The sequence below is a fragment of the Lactuca virosa genome, chromosome 2, assembly GCF_052849685.1.
Source record: "Lactuca virosa cultivar CGN04683 chromosome 2, Lactuca_virosa_CGN04683_v6, whole genome shotgun sequence".
NCBI classification, from domain to species: domain Eukaryota; kingdom Viridiplantae; phylum Streptophyta; class Magnoliopsida; order Asterales; family Asteraceae; genus Lactuca; species Lactuca virosa.
In genome coordinates, this window is record NC_136427.1 from 219,660,381 (window position 1) to 219,678,982 (window position 18,602).

At 39.3% G+C, this 18,602-nt stretch overlaps 1 non-coding gene across 1 annotated transcript; it reads left to right on the forward strand.

The window, feature by feature from the left end:
* Window positions 1-3,405: 3,405 nt before the first annotated feature.
* Window positions 3,406-3,512, forward strand: LOC145161953 (small nucleolar RNA R71). The gene has a single exon (XR_013738809.1). It is a non-coding gene; the product is annotated as a small nucleolar RNA R71 (small nucleolar RNA).
* The last annotated feature ends 15,090 nt before the right edge of the window (window positions 3,513-18,602 follow it).

The window sequence follows — 18,602 nt, forward strand, 5'->3', positions numbered from 1 at the left end:
CCAATGCTTGCTGCAAGGTAGGATCTTGGACATTTTCATGAAATGCCACAGTTGCAAAGAACTCCACACAAAGTTCCTTGTACACCCTCTCTTGAATTCTAGACAAGTTGTGCCACCCTTTACACGTAAATGAAAATCTATTTCCCAAAAATATCTTTGTGAGATACTGGGACAGCCGGTCAACAAGCCCAACCTCCCTCAACCTTGCCCAATTAACTGTAGGAGCAACAACAATCTCACGGTTGTACAGCCACCCCAACCGGTTGTTGCACCGTGTCAAAATATCCTGAGGCAAAGTTGTTGGGAAGACGTAATTTGGGTGCAAACTAGCCACCCCTATTGGAACCTCTCTTCTTCGACCCATTTCTGCAAAACAAAACAACAAACAACCACAAAACAAAAATCCAAGAAATGATGAGTAAACAGAAAACTGTATCATTCACGTCCAGGATTCACGTCGTGAATCCCTAAGGATTCACGTCGTGAGTTCCTCAACGAGGGTAGGAATCAGTCAAGGTATGCACGAATCGGTCCAAAAATATTCAATGGGGTTTATTCCTATGTTAAATCTAAGCACATCCAGTAACATGCAAGTGCTATATCACGAATTTTAGGGCACATAAAAAAATGTACTAATTACCAAACCCTAGCCCTAAATGCAACTTATTAAAGCAAAATTAGCCATGAGAACTAAGAAAATATTTACCTTAAATCGTTAATTACGTAAGCAAAAGGAGATTAAGAGTTAGAATTGGCCGCAATCGGTAAGATGGGGGGACCAGAAGACAGCCTCACTTCGTGAACAATAAAATATGTGTTTGGTCAAAGGAATTTGTTTCTTATCTGTGGTCTCGTGACCTTTTCAACATTCACGTCGTGAATTCCTAAAGTTCACGTCGTGAATTCTCGTGGACTGAGAAGTTGGGCCATTTCATTAATGAAAAATTGGGCTACGCATGTAGTGGGACAATTAACTGAATACTAAATGGGCTAGAGCATGTATTGGGCTAACTAACAGATGTCCGTTAGTTTTCCTTAACTCACGTCGTGAGTCCTAAAGGATTCACGTCGTGAGCTATGTCTGGCACATAACTTACTAATAAATCCAATATTTCATTAATTATAATTCTTAAACTATTACCATTTAATTTTAGGGACCTCACACTCAGTGTTTTATTATGCACAAAATGTTGTAGATGATATGATCGATTTTCCTAGAAAAATAAAAATGCAAAAACTAAAATAAAAAAGAAAAGAAAATCCAAACCAAACTCGGGTTGCCTCCCGAGAAGCGCTTCTTTTTCATGGAGTCGTGAGCTGGACTCCGTGCCTCCTACGTTGAGCTATCAGAGGAGTCCATCACCACCTGAATTTTCTGTTCTTTCCATCGCCTCTTGTAAGCTTGGACACGTCGAATGTACGCCTTCTTTGAATTCTCCTTTTTAGCTGTGGTCTCGTCTCCATCGAGCTTGCGTTTGATCCCTTTAGTCTCTAATTTTTCTTCACTTTTTATTAAGCTCCCTAGGAATCTTTTCTTCCTTCACCAATGGACTCGTCTCCTTGGAAGTAGCCTCGTCTTCATCACTCGACAATTCATCGCTTTCTTCACTCATCAAAGTTGTTGGTTTTGTGTAGGTAATGACTTTAACGAAGAACGGGACGGATGCTCTCGGTTTAGTGCGTTTGACTTGATGAATTGTCTTGATTTCTTCCTCCATGAGCTTCTCTAATTCTTCAAGATCATTATCTTCATCCATATTTAACACCTCACCTTTTACATCTTCTCCTTGAAAACCATCTTGTATTCCAAAAGTCTCCTCATTATCACCAACCCTCAATGTAAGCTTGGATTCACGAACATCAACTAAAGCTCTAGCAATATTAAGTAGAGGGCGACCAAGAATAATTGGGACATTAACATCCTCCTTCATATCCATAATCACAAAGTCAACTGGGAAAACAAATTTCCCAATTTTAACAAGGATGTCTTCTACAATTCCCCTCGGGTGAGTCACCGAACGATTGGCCATGTCGATGGTCATCTTTGTAGCCTTCATTTTCTGAATATTCAGCTTTTGATAGAATGAATATGGCATCAAATTTATGTTGGCCCCAGAATCGGCTAAAGCATAAGTCTTCAAGTTGTTTCCAAACTCACATGGAAGAGTGAGGCATCCAAAATCTCCCATCTTCTTAGGTATCTCTCCCAATACAACTCTTGAACTTTGTTCACTAAGAATTACTTTAGAGTTCTTCTTTAATTGTTGACGAGTGTCTATAAGGTCTTGTAGGAACTTCGCGTATTCTGGAATTTTTGAACGTGAATCGATAAAAGGGGTATTAATAGGAATACCCTTTATTTGCTGAATAAACTCCAGATGTTCCCTTTCCAGTGGACTGAGATGTGCTCGAGACGGAAACGGCAAAGGCGGTCGGTAAGCCGGAATGGATTTTGAATTTTTCTGTTCAGACTGAGCCCACGTCGTGAGCATGGCGGGCTCGCGACGTGAGTCTGGTGTTTCAGCAACAATTTCGTTTTCGAGCTTCGACTTCTTCGGCTTTGGTCCGGATGGATTTGGATCCTCCTCTAGTGCTTCTAAGAACTCAGAGATGGCCTCTTCTTCAGTATCAATCATCATAACATGGGATTGAGCATTCTTTTCGGGAAATTGCGAGGATAATTTGTTGCTCACCAAAGTAGTTAGTTGACCAACTTGGACTTCTAGATTATGAATCGATGCTTGATGATTTCTTAATGAGGCTTGCTGGTCAATCATCATTGCTTGCTGTTCTTTCATCATTTTCATTTGTTCCTTTAGCACTGCATCAATATCATCATGCCTTTTCTCGGAGACTTCCATAAATCGGGTCAAAATATTTTCCAATTCTACTTTTTTCTCGGCTGGTGGTTGCTCTTTTTGGTAGAAGCCTCAGTCTGTCTGCTTATATTTCTCTTCCTTTTGCTTCTTGTACTCATCGTATGGCGGCCACTCTCTCTTTGGTTTTCTCCAATCCTCATCATATTTATCTCCACTCGAGTAGCAAACTTGAGCCTTTTTATACCCGTTATCATCTAAGCTGCAATCATTGGTCAAGTGTGGACCATTACACCTTTCACATCCAACTCTTACTACATGAATTGATTGGTCCATTTGGGTCAATATCCGGTCCATAGTATTCAACATTGCCATCATAGCAGCCATTTCTTCAGAATGTGCACCCCCACTGCCTTTTGTTCCATCTTGTCTTGGGTTGTGGTACTCACGAGAGTGTTTTGCGAATTCTTCAACTAACTCCTTGACCTCCCTTGGATTTTTCTTTGTCAGTGGCCCTTGAGAATCAAGGAGTTGCCTTGTCATAACATTGACTCCATCATAGAAAATAGACATCTCTTGTTGAACATTAAGATCATGTTGAGGACAATTCCTTAACAATCCTTTGTAACGCTCCCATGCCTCGTATAGTGACTCCCCCGGTTGTTGCTCAAAGTTGGCTATTGCCTTCTTGAGTTTAGCAATCTTGGATGGTGGGCAAAATTGGTCCAAAAATTGTTCGCGCATCTGAGCCCAAGTAGTGATTGTACCAGGTGGAAGTGCTTTTAACCAATCTTTAGCAGCTGCCTTAAAAGTAACGGGAAGCATCCTTAGCAAGATGGTATCTCTATTAACATTCGAGACATTGAAATAATCCGCAATGTCATTGACCTCATCTAGATGCTTAAAAGCATCCTTATGATCCTTTCCATAAAATGGAACATCCTTAAGTGCAGTAAGGATGTGTCCCTTCAACTCGAATGTGGCAGTGGCAGGAATCGCGGGTTGTACTAATCCCGGACCAACATCTTCTCGAATACACTTCTTGTATGCTCCCATTGACATTTCTTCAATGTTCGCCATTTCGTTGCTTGGCTCGTCTCCGGGTTCGCTCGTATATAGTCCAAACTCGTTCCCGGACTCGTATTCAGATTCGTTTGGGATAGGTATTTGATCTAAGCTTTCAATCTTGCTCTTGTCCGTTGAAGTGAACTCGATTCTCCGGTTTTCTTCCCCGACTTCTTTGAGAACACTGACTTGAACTCTTGTAAAGGTGTCTTCTTTGGTGTTTGATCGTCTTTCACGTTCTTATCCTTCTTTTTGTGAAGCGCTGACTCTGTATCTTCAAGTGGTGATACCAAAGGTGTGTTGGAGCCTCTGGTCATGAAATCCTGCAAAATATACAAAATAAAAATGTAAAACTGAACAAAGAAAAACTAACAGAAAAAAAAAACGAAGAAAAACCAAAATCTACTGAATTCACGTCGTGAGCTTTAAGGCTCACGTCGCGAATCTGGTACTGAACAAAAACCTAAGCTGAAAATGTAACTTTTTGCAAGTTTTACCCCACAAAAAGGATCGATCAATCTAAAGCAAATAAATAAACAATCAAATAAGCCGATCCCCGACAACGGCGCCAAAAACTTGATGCGTGCAAATAGCTACACCTAATTTTAAATTTATAACCTAACTACCTTAACTAACTAATTGCACCTAGGCAGTGTACCTAGTCAGACTATTGTATAGCTTGGGGTAAGTCGGGTGTCGATCACAGGGAACGGTATTGACTAATTGATCTACTTACTCTTAAATTAACCTAATTATTAACAAGGGAATGGGTTTTTATCTAATTTTGCAAGTTTAGATGAACTTAATTCTTAATACAAAATTCAATCAATTACTAAAACACTTCTGTTAGTTTCAATCCACTTTCCCTCAATGGTTTAATATATTATATATGTATAAGAGAAGTCAGTCTTACCGTTAGTAGGCCTCATTCACGAAGTTGGTCTATAAGGGGTGTTTAAGGAAGCGGTCTCTAAAATGACCGTCATTGGGTATCCACTCTTACCCACCGCACTCTTGACTAGTGGAGGGTCGTTAGCAGAACAGGTAGGATAGGACATTAAACTCTCACTAAAAGAATAATGAAAATACAAAGTAACTAAACCTTTTATAAATTCTCAATCTTAGTTACTTTAGGAAAATGTGAATTTGATGCCAACCCATGAAATTGCACATTGCACCTTATTGGCCAGTTAGTGGAGCGTGTGTGGTTAACCAGCACACTATATGGAATAATGAAGGATAGCAATGGGTTTCTCGTAAAATATCGTTGATCAATGGAGCGTGTGTGGTTAACTGGCACATTGATTAGGTGATAAATGACATCGAGATTACCAAGCTGATTGGATGGTTATTCACACCTTGTTTATGATCATCGGTATCCCAGTCACAAACTTGAAGGGCATAATCGAGATTAAACATGCCATTGAAAAGTTCAATGAATCTCGAAAGATATAGGAATTTCATTTAGAACCTAATTTGTTTAAAATTTCATTTTCGTGGTGGAATTGGTAAATCGTCATTTACCTACCTTCAAATAATTTGCAATTGGATTACGGCATCCCTCTTCCCATTTGTGAATTATTGTGTTGGGTCCTAACCTTAATATTTCATCTGGGTGTTATATTAAGGATGAAATCAACTAACTTGAATTTCTCCCTTTTGGAGATGTCTAGTTCTGACAACTATGGAAAAGACTTTCCTTCTGAAGATGATCTTCCACATGTCGATGAAGGTGAAAGATCAATCCCTTCTTCGTGGATTGGTGGAATTGGAAATCATACTTCACTTCCTCCACCTCCTCCACGTTTTCGTTGACTTGAAAAGTTCAAGGTCACTCAAGCCCTAATGGCATATGTACACATGTTCTAAACATGAAGTCGCACATTGACAGACTGGGAATGTTGGGTGTCGTTTTCCCAAGGAAGCTGGCTGTTGACATGGTTCTTCAATCGCTTCCTGAGTCATATAGTGAGTTCGTTAAGGACTAGTACTTGACAGACCACGACGTGACCCTCATTGATCTGGCATATTTTCTAATTGCTGCTAAAGCAACAATGCTTTGGCGCACTGTTCAAGCAAATTTGTTTGGAAGATCTATCTCCCAAAATTCCATGGACATAGGAAATGACAATGATGGTCCATAAATGATTTGTTCTCCTAAGGAAGAGAAACTGGCCATGGTCAAAAAGTTTGACCATAAGAGAAAGGAAAATCCTGAGATAGTTTCATGTGTAAATGCTAAAGAGTCCATTTGTTTCTACTTCCGATTAAAGGGGCATTTTAAGCGAAGCTGCCCGGATTACTTGAGAGATCTGAGAGATGGTAAAGTCAAATTGTATGACTCTACTTCATGTAAGTCTAGTATCTAACTCTATTAAGTTCATATTTACAGATTCTTAATACATGATGTGATAAGATTGCATTTTGATGTTTTGTAGGATTGAAGAGAAAGAAGGAAGCTTAAGGACAAGTAAAGGCTGATTTTGATCTGAAGAAATGGATTTCGGTCACATGGTTCAATGATCAGAATTTGGAGCTGCTACATAGGATTTATGATAGATTGCTTAAGAATATTTAGTAACATAGTTTTCATGTGTACTTGCGTTGTAAGGACAAGTTTTTCCGCATTTTATCAATAAAATAAATTTTGATTTTATCTTATTTTATGTTTCCTTGCAATGAAATTTATGAAAATTAGTGTTTATATTTCTATTGTTAGCAATGATGAAAAATCGATTTGATTCTTAGTTATATCATTTGTGGTAATGTCATAATTTACCAAGTGAGGAAGGATTCTCATCACCCAAATTTCAATTGGAAAGAAACTTGGAATCATGCAATTTGAATTGTGTGATGTATGAGAACCTTGATCTTTGGGAAATTGAGACTAATTCCTTATTCACATGTACATGTGAGTCAAGTGAAAGACTAAAGGATCTAGTACACATTGATGTGTACTGGTCAGATCCACCACAAAGGACGATAAAGTCTATTTGTCATGATTTACTGCTGGTTTAGTACATATGGTTATACTTACAAGATTAATTGTAATTCTGATACCTTGGAAAAGTTTCAAAGTATAGCAGAACGAATAAGAAGAATCAATTACGCAGAAAGATAAAAGTTTCTCCAATCTGAAAGGGAAGGAGAGTACTTTAATATCATGTTTTATGATCATCCTAATGATTATGGAACCATGTCACGATTGATCCTCTAAGGACACCTTAGTGTATTTATATGACTAGGAAGAGGAATCGGGAATTGGTGAAATGGTTAAATCAAACGGATGAGTCGTACTTCGTTCCAAAATCGAGTTTTAGAGGTATGAACTAGTTACTCCAAGTTGTACCTTGAGCAACATGTTAGTTACTCCAAGTTATACCTTGAGCAACATGTTCTAAGTAGGTTTGTAGCATCTCGTGAAATATGGAGTAGAAATGTTTTCTAACTCTTGCACATTTGAAATTGGTGGTTGTGATGTTTTGGATAAAACAAAGTCCAGCTAAGACCAATTATATGAAGTGTTGTCTTGCTAAGAACCCGTACTAACTCTTGAATATTTGTTTATCAAGGAATGTTCCTTGACAGAGAATCTTATATGTCAAGAAGTCAGTGGGAGTCTTGTTGATCTTGAATAGTTTCAGGAACTAATTAAGAATAAACTTTTTTAGTTATCGCTAGCACACGACCTAAGGTTGATAACCTATCGTGTTGACATATTCTTGTTTCTGTGCCCGTTCATAGATATTGGGTCTATCTATTATTTTATTTTTGATGCTTATTTTTATTATTATTTTATTACATCGTTAATAACAAGTATAATGCATCTAAAATCACATAATTCACATAATACTAAAATAATTACTCTTTATCACTTCAAAATAGATTACAATTGTTGACCCTAACTATTACATCGTTATAATAATGCTTGGCCTAGAAATATGGGCGTTACAACAGATCACTACCTCATGCTAACATCCTATATACCAGGATACCGATCTAACATATTTCCGCAACATAATAACATACTATCATATAATAGGATATGCAATCCAATGGGTCGGCCTTGGTGCCTTCGACCCATAAGTACAGTGAGGAAGACTCACCTCACAGTCTGACAAAAAGTTGAACGATAAATTGCTCCAAATACCGGCTCTTCAGGTCACCTATTCAGCAGATAGAGACTAAGGCTCAACTATTGCTCAAAATACGCAAAATACCCTTATGTCAAACTTGGTCAACCCTTGCCAAAGTCAAAGTCAAAGTCAACGTCAAGAAGACAACTTAGACAGAGTACACCCATCGTACTCGAAACGTACGCCCCACATACTCGCGATCCAGATCGGGGCTCCCTTAGGCGTACGTCCGACGTTCGACAAGCTACGCCCAACGTATGCGATGGCTTAACAACTTCATTTTAAGGACTTATTTCCTTAAGCCACTACGTTTAAATCTCAGTCTTAGTCCCAAATGGCGTCCCAAACCATAAAGTTTCCAACATAATGGATCTACATGTCTAAATTAAACCCAACAACAAAACCCTAACGTATCTTAACCACTAAAGCTCTTAATGTCTTGAATGAAAGAATCCTAGGGGCCAAGATCATATTTTTATGACTCAAGACATGGAAATACGTCCAAAAGGATAGTCCAAATGTTCTATAGCATGCCATATACAATAAAGGCCATATGTGGGGACAAAACCTAGTATTATCACCATGCAAGCTAGATCTAACATTTCAACCATCAAGGTGGAAACTTTTTACCTTCTGGAGATGGAGGATGATGCAATACTTCTAGATCCAAGCTTGCTTACAAGCTCCAAACTCTTCTCACCATCTTCTTCTTCTTCAAGAGCACATCTAAAACACTCCAATGGGCTCAAAATGCACTCTTTCACTTAAGGTTTGCGTGGGGTCATTTTTCACAGAGGGAGGCTGATGAAGAAATAAAAAGTGAGGCTATAATGGTGTTTAAATATGAACCAAACCCTAAAAATTAGGGTTTGCACTTTCCTCACATACGCCCCGCGTACGAGGTGTACGCCTAGCGTACACAAAGTACGCTCAACATACTACTTATGGACGGAATTACCATATTGCCACTATGGGCCATTTTGCAATCCTTTTGAACCCAAGGGCTAAAATATAATATTATTCAAACACAGGGTTGAAATTGAAATTACCTTGACATTGGTATGTTACAATTGATATACTCTGATTTTCCTTATGGTTTTATGAACACGTTTCGGTTGATGGTTTTATTATTATGAAAACGAAATTTTTGGTCGTGCATTTTGGGACATTACAGCAGCGTTATGTATGATTAGCATGCCTGAGTGGCTATAGGGTTGGTGAAAGTTTCATGAGTGGGTGAATTTCATAGCAGGTCAGCATGAGGAATACTTAGCCACTCTTCAAAGAGTGAGGACAAGATGAATGTATATCCTTGATGCTTGGGCTTAGAGGTCGGGAATTTCATATGAGGATCTGCCTGATTTTATTGTGTCTTAGTGTCATTCGACTCCACTGCTCGAATGCTACTTGCTTTGTGATTTGTGGGACTCATGTTGATGTGAGTTAACTATCAAATGAATACGTTAAATTTCAAGCTATGAAGGTTAAATAATATTAGAGTGAAGGATTTAGTCCTATTACACAACTCTTGTTTGAGTCTAACCATTGTAGGGTTGAGTCTTTTAGTCAAAAGATTATTTAAGCTTTGTTGCATGTAATTGTATTCATGAAGTGGTTAGCTGACATTAATAGGGGTTCTTCAGCAGCTGATGGCAGGGGAGGTGGGTAATCCCAGGAGAGCCTAGGAAGTGCTTTAGTGCGTTTGCTATGTTGTTTAGCGGGTGTTGGAAGTACTATTATGAGTAGGTAACTTAGAGGACTCGGGATGCATCTTGAGTAAAGTATGGATATGTGTGGAAGGTAGTATTTTACCCATACTACTAGAAGAACATTATCCATAATCGAATTGAGAGAAGTCACGAGGATTCTAAGGATTTGGTTGAGGGTAGATAGCATGGTTGATACCATGATTCGTTGTTGTTGTATCTACCGATCTTCTAGTTATGGTTGTACAGGATGAGGATGAGTCTGGTGATTGTTTGGGCTTTAGTGGACATGTCAATTTGGGTTTGAATGGTACGGACCTAGGTGAGTTAGTTTATTTTGAGGTCCCGAGGGCCTTTCTTAAAGTAGTGTCAGTTGAGTCGCAAGACTCAAGAAAGAAGCGGTTGTCGTGATCAGATCAAGGATTTTGGCCGAAGGATGAGTGATTTGCAGATGGATTGGAATATCACTATCTATGAAAGGGTTTTGTCCTTCCAGTTTCTCAAGTTCGAAGGAATGAGTGAGCAGGCATGTGACTTTCAGAGTTGCGATGTAAACGCAACGTGAGACTAGTTGGCTACGGTTTTTCGCTGCAGTATGTCAGCATGGGAATGCATAGGAGGATTGTTGTGGTATGGATGCCTTGCAATGAGACCAAGGGTGTAGTTATTTGGATATAGGCAGGCCAGGTGTTGGTTGATGGGTTCAGGTGATCAGGGAAGGGAATCGGGAGCGACAACTTTTGTTGTCTCTGATGTATCCCGACTATGAGGATAACGCCTTTGGTATTTGCGAATGATCCTCGTGATGAATCGATGGTTTGGGAATTGCAGGCGGGAGTGTGGTAGCCCATTTGTTTCTAGATAAGAAGTAGATGTTATGAATGGACTGTCGAAATTATTGTTGGTGCATCTGCATGGGATTCTTGATGTTCGAGGTCGTTTTGATTACGATGTTTTCAAGGTCTCCATCTGAGATTCAGAATCTCTTGGAGTTTTCTTGGTCTTTATCTGGAAGATCATCTTGCGTTGTATTATACGTTCCAAGGGTCAGGAATTCTATGTAACTGGTTGAGCCAATTTGAGTTTTGATCGGTTTGCAATGTCAGTTGGTGGTAGTTCGAACCCTAAGTGGGGGAGAACTAGGTAATTTTCTTGAAAGATCATCGATCTGCTTGTACAATTAGTTTCATAATAATGGGTCATAGGAATCTGTGGTTTGGGTATGCGATAATTCGGCTCAGGATTTGGTCAATTCGGTGATGCAAAGCAAGTTGCCATTAAATGTATGTGCTTAGGAATGCATGAGTTGTCTTTGCGGCAGGAAGTTGTTGGTCAAAGAGATCAGTATAGCTAGTGGTTCCTTTCGGATGCTTGTGAATAGATGAAAAGGAGTTTGGGACGCTCGGGTTGAGTATTGGTTATTGAAGGATTCATCAACTTGTTGTATAGGTTGCTATCTATAGTCTAGGCTGGGCAGTTGTTAATAGGTAAGTATGCTTCAGAGTTTGGTGTGTTTAGTTCTGCATGGGTTTTGGTTCTATAGTGTATTGGATCATTGGATCTATTGTCAATGTATTCTCGATCGTTGGTCATTTCGTCCATCATCAGTGGTTGAGGTTCTTTGAAGGTTTCAAGTTGTATTTGTTGTCAATGTATTCCTAATCGAGTAGTATCAGTTGCGGTTTTTTGCAACACCAACTGGTGGTAGTTAAAACCCTAAATAGGGGATAACTAGACATTCTTCTTTGAGGAACATCGGTATGTTCAGTTTAAAGTATCAAAAGAATGGTTCGTATGGATCTGCAGTTTGGGTATGCGAGACTTTGGTATAAGATTTGGTTAAGACGGGGGTGCAAAGCAAGTTGTGATCAGATGTATGTGTTCAGTAATGCACAATTCATCTTCGCGGCAAGAAGCCGTTGGACAAGGAACTCGATGTAGCCAGTGGTTCCTTTCAGAAACGTCGAGGAATAGGTCAAGAGGCATTTTGGTCAGTCAGGTTGGGTATTGATTGTTGAGGGATTTTGTCAGCTTGTTGTATAAAGTGATATCTATAGCCTAGGATGGGCAGTTGCTGATCGGTTAATCAGTTTCAGAGTTGGTATGCTTAGATCCACGTGGGTTTTGTTTCAGAAATGTAATGGGTCATGGAGTAGTAGTCAATGCATCCTTGATCGTTGGTCATTTCGTTCATCATTAATATCGGAAATTCTTTAGAAGTATCGGGTTGTATCAGTTGAAGTGCAATGGATGTGTCGACCTATCGTCAAGTCCGTCCCGAGTTTGGAAGATGTCCTTGGTTATTGGAAATTTAGAAGTTGCGGTTGTGTTGTTAGTCTTTTTGGTATGACTTTGGATCTAGGCGGAATCCAATATTGTCGTGTCATGTCGTTTCGGCAGGGTTGGTAGTTGGACTCACCGGCCAGGGTTTTGGCAGCATTTCTGATGGCCCTGGAGGTTTTATCGAACTATTTTGTGTATTGGTTGGATCTGTTTTGTTTTAATAAAGGTGTGGGATCTTAGTCTTCGGCCATTATTAAGGATCATTCGGTTAGCAGTTGAGGTTCGTCATTTTGGTTAGATCTACTAGTACCACGCCTGGTGGGTAAGGGTTGTGAGGAAGAAGGAGCGCCGTAGAGGTCGGGTTGGTTATGTGTTTTTCCCTTGGGGACTTGTGTAGTTTAAATAAGGTATCATGAGATTGTTGGATTAGGTGTCTAAGCCCATAACTATAATTGGTATGTACTTGAATTGATAGCAGCACAGTCCTTTTGGGTTGCCCTCAACCTAGCAACTGGACAAGGAAATTATGAAAGGAGAGATATTAATTTATAAGATTAATAAATTAATATATATATAAATGATTTATTAATATGTTAATGGATTAATATATTAATTAGAAATCATTATGTTTAATTAATTGTTAGCCAGAAATTAATCAGAATTGATTTTGGGGTTAAAAGAATTAATTATAAGGTGCAGGGACTAGTTTGCAATTATCTAATAGTTGAGTGGAAGGCTCTAGAACCCCCTTGGAAGAGGGTGGACGAAATCTTTAGGGGAAACCCTAATAATTTCGTCCATAGGGGCTTGGATAAGGCCCTTGGGTTTGCTTAGGCCCTAAGCAAAGGATAACTAGGGTTTCCCTTAAACCCTAGATCCCTCAGCTATATAAGGAGCCTCCTGGTTCATGTTTTTGGACACTCTTTCTTTTGAAGAAACCCTAAGGCCGAGATTTTGCATACTACCTCTCCTCTCTCTCTTCTACTTTCCTTCTTGCTAGTTTGGGTGTGATTCCATTAGAGGCATTACACTTGTGGTGCTAAAGCTTCCAAGAAGATCAAGATCAAGATCAAGGGAATATCAATTGTTTGCTATAACAATTGAAAGGTATGTAAACCCTAAACCCTAGTTTGTTAATTTCGAAATTAGCCTCTCTCCTCTAGGGTTCTTGTTTTACAATTCAAAGTTGTATGTTCAATAGTTAAAACATAGATCCAAAGTAGGTTGCATGTGAACTTAGGAATTGTTTTCTAGTTTATTTGTTGTACCTAAAACCCATCAGTGGTATCAGAGCCATTGTTGTTTTAAATTGAATTGCTACAATTGTTGAATTGCAAATTAGGGTTTATAGCTATTAAACCCTAAAGGCCAAATTTTCGATTTCTAGGGTTTTGGATCAAAGGGTTTTTTTTCGAAAACCCTAGCCTCCAAAGAACCCTAATCGAAATTAGGGTTAGGGTTTTGAAAACCCTAGCCTCCTCCCTTGTAAATTTCGAAATATGCTAGTGGATAACTAGGGTTTCTTGTTTTGGATAATTGTTACTTAATTAGATTAATTGGATAATTATCCTTACCCTAATTTTCGAAATTTAGAGGGATAAGGATTAGGATTAAATTAATGGATTAATTTAATTAGATAATCCTTACAAGATTTAATAATTTGATTAATAGTTAATTAAAAGATAAATATTAAATCTAGTTAATTGGTTTATTTAAATTTAAATTTAATAGCTTAAATTTCGAAATTTATAAACCCTTGAAGTTTTAAAATGTTTTAAAACACACCTTATATATATATTATAATTAAAAGTTTAATATTATATATGTATAAGAACATGGTCAGTCAAATCGCTAGTATGCCTCATTCACGAAGCTAATCTATAAGGGGGGTATAAGGAAACTGCCTATAAAATGGTAGTTGAATGGGTGTCCACTCTCACCCACCGCTTCCTTGATTAGTGGAGGGTCGTTAGCAGAACGGATTTGATAGGACAACTACTTCTCATTAAAAGTATAGTGATATTAAAGAAAGTACTAGAACATTATTTTCAAAATCCCAACTCTAGTTACTTTAGGAAAAATGTGAAAAGTATGCTAATCCATGAAATTGCACATTATGCTTTATTGGTCGTTAGTGGAGCGTGTGTGGTTAACCAGCACACTAAAAAGGCACTAATAAAGAGTAGTAATGGGTATCTCATAATTGTCATTTTGATGGAGCGTGTGTGGTTTACCAGCACATCAATAGTTAATGATAAAGACAATGAGGTTACCAAGCACATTTGCATGGTTATTCACATCTTGTTTGTGATCCTCGGCATCCCAGTCACAAATAGAAGAGCATAATCTGAGAATAAAACATGCCATTGAATAGTTTCAATGTATCTCAAAAGAATTAGGAATTTCACTTCGTTTGTTTCGTCTAATGGTGGAATTGGTGAATCGTCATTCACCTACCTTTATGAAATTTGCACTTGGATCTCGGCATCCCATTTCTAAGTTGTGAATCTTCATAGTTGGATCCTAACCTTGATATTATATCTTTGGGTTATTCTATTAAGGTATCTTGAAATCTAACTAAAACTTTCTTTCTTTTCAGATGTCTACTCCTGGAAACACTTCTGCTTCGTCCTCCTCCAACCAAAACTTCTCTTTGCTCAATATATGCTCCAAAGTCGTTATGGATGGCTCAAACTATAACGATTGGATGCGCAACATCAAGATGGCTCTTCGTTTCGAGAACAAAGAATATGTTCTTGAAAAGGAGCTCAAAGAGCTTGATGAGAATGAAGCTACTCCTGAAGATCTTGCTGCCTACAAGAAACATTACGATGATGCTACCAAAGTGGCATGCATCATGGTGGCAACTATGTCCCCAGAACTGTAGAGGTACTATGAGGACTACTGGCCTTTCGAGATGAACAAGGACCTTATGGAAAAGTACCATAAGCGAGCTCGTCAAGAAAAGTTCGAAGTAGTCAAGTCACTCATGGCTTGCAAGATGAAGGATGGGGAGTCGGTAGTGTCACATGTGCAAAGAATGCAACGCTACATAGAGCGTTTGGTCAAGCTCAATATTCACTTTGATGAGGAATTGGCCATTGACATGGTCTTGAACTCACTTCCTGAATGTTATGGTCAGTTTATTCTAACTTACCATTTGAACAATACTGAGCAGACCTTGGCCCAATTGCACAACTTGTTGCAGACAGCTGAGGCAGGGATGAAGGGTAAAAGTATACCCTCCACACCTATGAGTGCCCATGTTTTGGCTATTGGACAGGGAAAGGGGAAAAAGAGGAAAGGTCCTCCCAAGCAAAACTGGAAGAGCAAGGCTCAAGCTGGGTCATCTAGTAATGGCCCAAAGGCTAAGCCCAATGGTTCCACTCCCCATGTTTCTGATCCAAAAGAGGCAGTTTGCTTTTACTGCAACCAAAAGGGGCATTGGAAGAGATCTTGCCCACAATATCTGCAAGATATCAAGGATGGCAAAGTGAAGCCATCTTCGGCAGGTATTTACACTATTTCTGCTAATAACTCATTATCTTCTCGTTCATGGGTCCTTGATACAGGATGTGGTTTTCATATCTGTTCTGATTTGCAGGGTCTAAAGGAAAGTGAGGAGATAGAGCGAGGAAGGATAAACCTGATCATGGGAAACAGAAAGTCTTCACCAGTAACCAAGATCGGAGTTTATCAGCTTCTGCTTAGTAATGATGTTAGATTAGATTTAATAAATTGTTGCTATTCGTCTGAGATGACGAGAAACATTATTTCATTTCATGCATTGTTCAGACAAGGTTTTACATATTCTTTTAATGATTTGAATGGTTCAATTTCTGTTTATAAGAATGGTGTTTTTATGTTTGAAGCTTTACCTTGTAATGGTGTGTATGAAACAGTGACTTGTGTTGATAGCCTAGGAAATAGTGTACTTAATATTGACTTGTCTAATAGTGTAGACAAGGCATGCTTGTGGCATTGTCGTCTTGGACACATTAACAAGAAACGCATAGCCCAACTCCAAAAGGATGGAGTGTTGGAATCATTTGACCTAAAGTCAGATGATATGTGTGAGTCTTGTCTTTTGGGAAAGATGACAAAATCACCATTCACAGGGTCTTGTGAAAGAGGTGAAGGTCTGTTGGATCTCATACACACGGATGTGTGTAGGCCCTTCAGATCAACTACAAGAGATGCTAATCGATTCTATGTGACTTTCACTGACGATTATAGCAGATATGGATATATCTACTTGATCAAGCATAAGTCAGAAACTTTTGAAAAGTTCAAAGAGTTTAAGCATGAAGTCGAAAATCAATTGGGCAGAAAGATAAAGATACTTAGATCCGATAGAGGCGGGGAGTATCTTAGTATCGAGTTTAACGACTATCTGAAAGAATGTGGGATAGTCTCACAATTGACTCCTCCTAGGACACCACAGTTAAATGGTGTAGCTGAGAGGCGTAATCGAACCTTGTTAGACATGGTTCGTTCTATGATGAGTCGGGCTTCGCTTCCCATTCACTTCTGGGGGTATGCCTTAGAGACAGCCGCCCACATCCTCAATCTTGTCCCTACAAAGAAGGTTGCCAAAACACCTCACGAAATGTGGACAGGGAAAGTTCCCTCGTTAGCACATATTAAAGTCTGGGGTTGTGAAGCTTTCGTAAGACGAGAGACTCACGACAAGCTAGCAGCTAGAAGTGAGAAATGTGTTTTCATTGGTTACCCAAAGCAGTCTTTTGGATATTTGTTCTACAGGCCTAGTGAGAACGTGGTCTTTGTAGCACGAAGAGGAGTCTTTCTTGAAAGAGAGCTCATATTCAAAGAGGACAGTGGGAGCACTATTGACCTTGAAGAAATTCAAGAGTCAGCCAATGAAGGAACCTTAGATGACACTAACACTCAACCAGAGGAAACAGTTCCTGTTGAACCAATCGATAACTCATTACCTCTTAGAAGATCCACTAGGGTGAGTGTGCCACCTGAGTTGTATGGTTTTCATATTACTTCAGATGGTGACACATTCATAAGTGACAGAACACTGGTAAAATTAGATGAACCAGTCACTTATAAGGAAGCAATGGCAGGCCCAGAGGCTTCTAAGTGGAAAGAGGCAATGGACAGCGAGATTAAGTCCATGTATGACAACCAAGTTTGGAATTTGGTTGATAGTGCACCAGGTCGTAAGACAGTTGGGTGCAAATGGATCTTCAAGAAGAAGACAGACATGGATGGAAATGTACACACATTCAAGGCTCGACTGGTTGCAAAAGGTTTCACTCAAACCCCAGGGGTTGATTATGATGAAACCTTCTCGCCAGTGGCTAAGATTAAATCTATTAGGATATTGCTCGCCATAGCTGCCTTTCATGATTATGAAATCTGGCAGATGGATGTCAAAACTGCTTTCCTTAATGGGAAGTTGGCTGAAGATGTTTACATGAGTCAGCCAGAGGGTTTTGTTGATGCAAAGTTCCCTAATAGAGTGTGCAAGCTTGAGAAATCCATTTATGGATTGAAACAAGCATCTCGCAGTTGGAATCTTTGCTTCCATGAGAAAGTCAAAGAATTTGGTTTCTCTAGAAGTGAAGATGAGTTCTGTGTGTATATCAAAGCTAGTGGGAGTATAGTAACTTTTCTGGTGTTGTATGTCGATGACATATTACTCATTGGTAACGACGTTCCAACCTTGAAAGAAGTTAAGTCTTGGCTTGGAAAGTGTTTTGCCATGAAAGACCTTGGAGAAGCTGCCTATATTCTTGGGATTAGAATATTGAGAGATAGAAAGAAGAGACTAATTGGACTTAGTCAGAGCACATACTTGGATAAGGTACTAAAGAGGTTTAGTATGGAAAATTCCAAGAAGGGAGAGCTACCTATCCAGAGCAATACCAAATTGAGTAAGACTCAATGTCCGAGTACAGATGTTGAAATAGATGACATGAATCGTGTACCTTATGCTTCCGCTGTCGGATTGATCATGTACGCTATGACATGTACTCGCCCTGATGTGGCATTTGCTTTGAGCATGGTCAGTCGCTATCAGGGAAACCCAGGTAGAGCTCATTGGGTAGCAGTTAAGAATATACTCAAGTATTTGCGAAGGACAAAGGACTGGGTCCTTGTGCTTGGTGGCAGTGATACTTTGAGAGTAGATGGTTACAGTGATGCCAGCTTTCAGACGGATAGAGATAACTTCCGTTCTCAGTCAGGCTGGGTGTTCTTACTGAATGGAGGAGCAGTTACTTGGAAGAGTTCCAAGCAAAATACGGTGGCTGATTCTACTTGTGAATCAGAGTACATAGCAGCAAGTGAAGCGTCGAAAGAAGCAGCTTGGTTGAGGAACTTCATCGGGGATCTCAGAGTTGTTCCAACCATCCAGGAGCCTATGGAACTGTTCTGCGATAATGAAGGAGCGGTTGCCTTGACAAAGGAACCAAGAGATCATGGTAAGACCAGACATATCGACAGAAAGTACCATTTCATCAGACATAGAGTAGAAGAAGGCCATCTTATAGTAAAGAGGGTGTCATCTGAAGATAACCCAGCAGATCCTCTCACAAAGGGTCTGAGTAGGGCTAAGCATATTC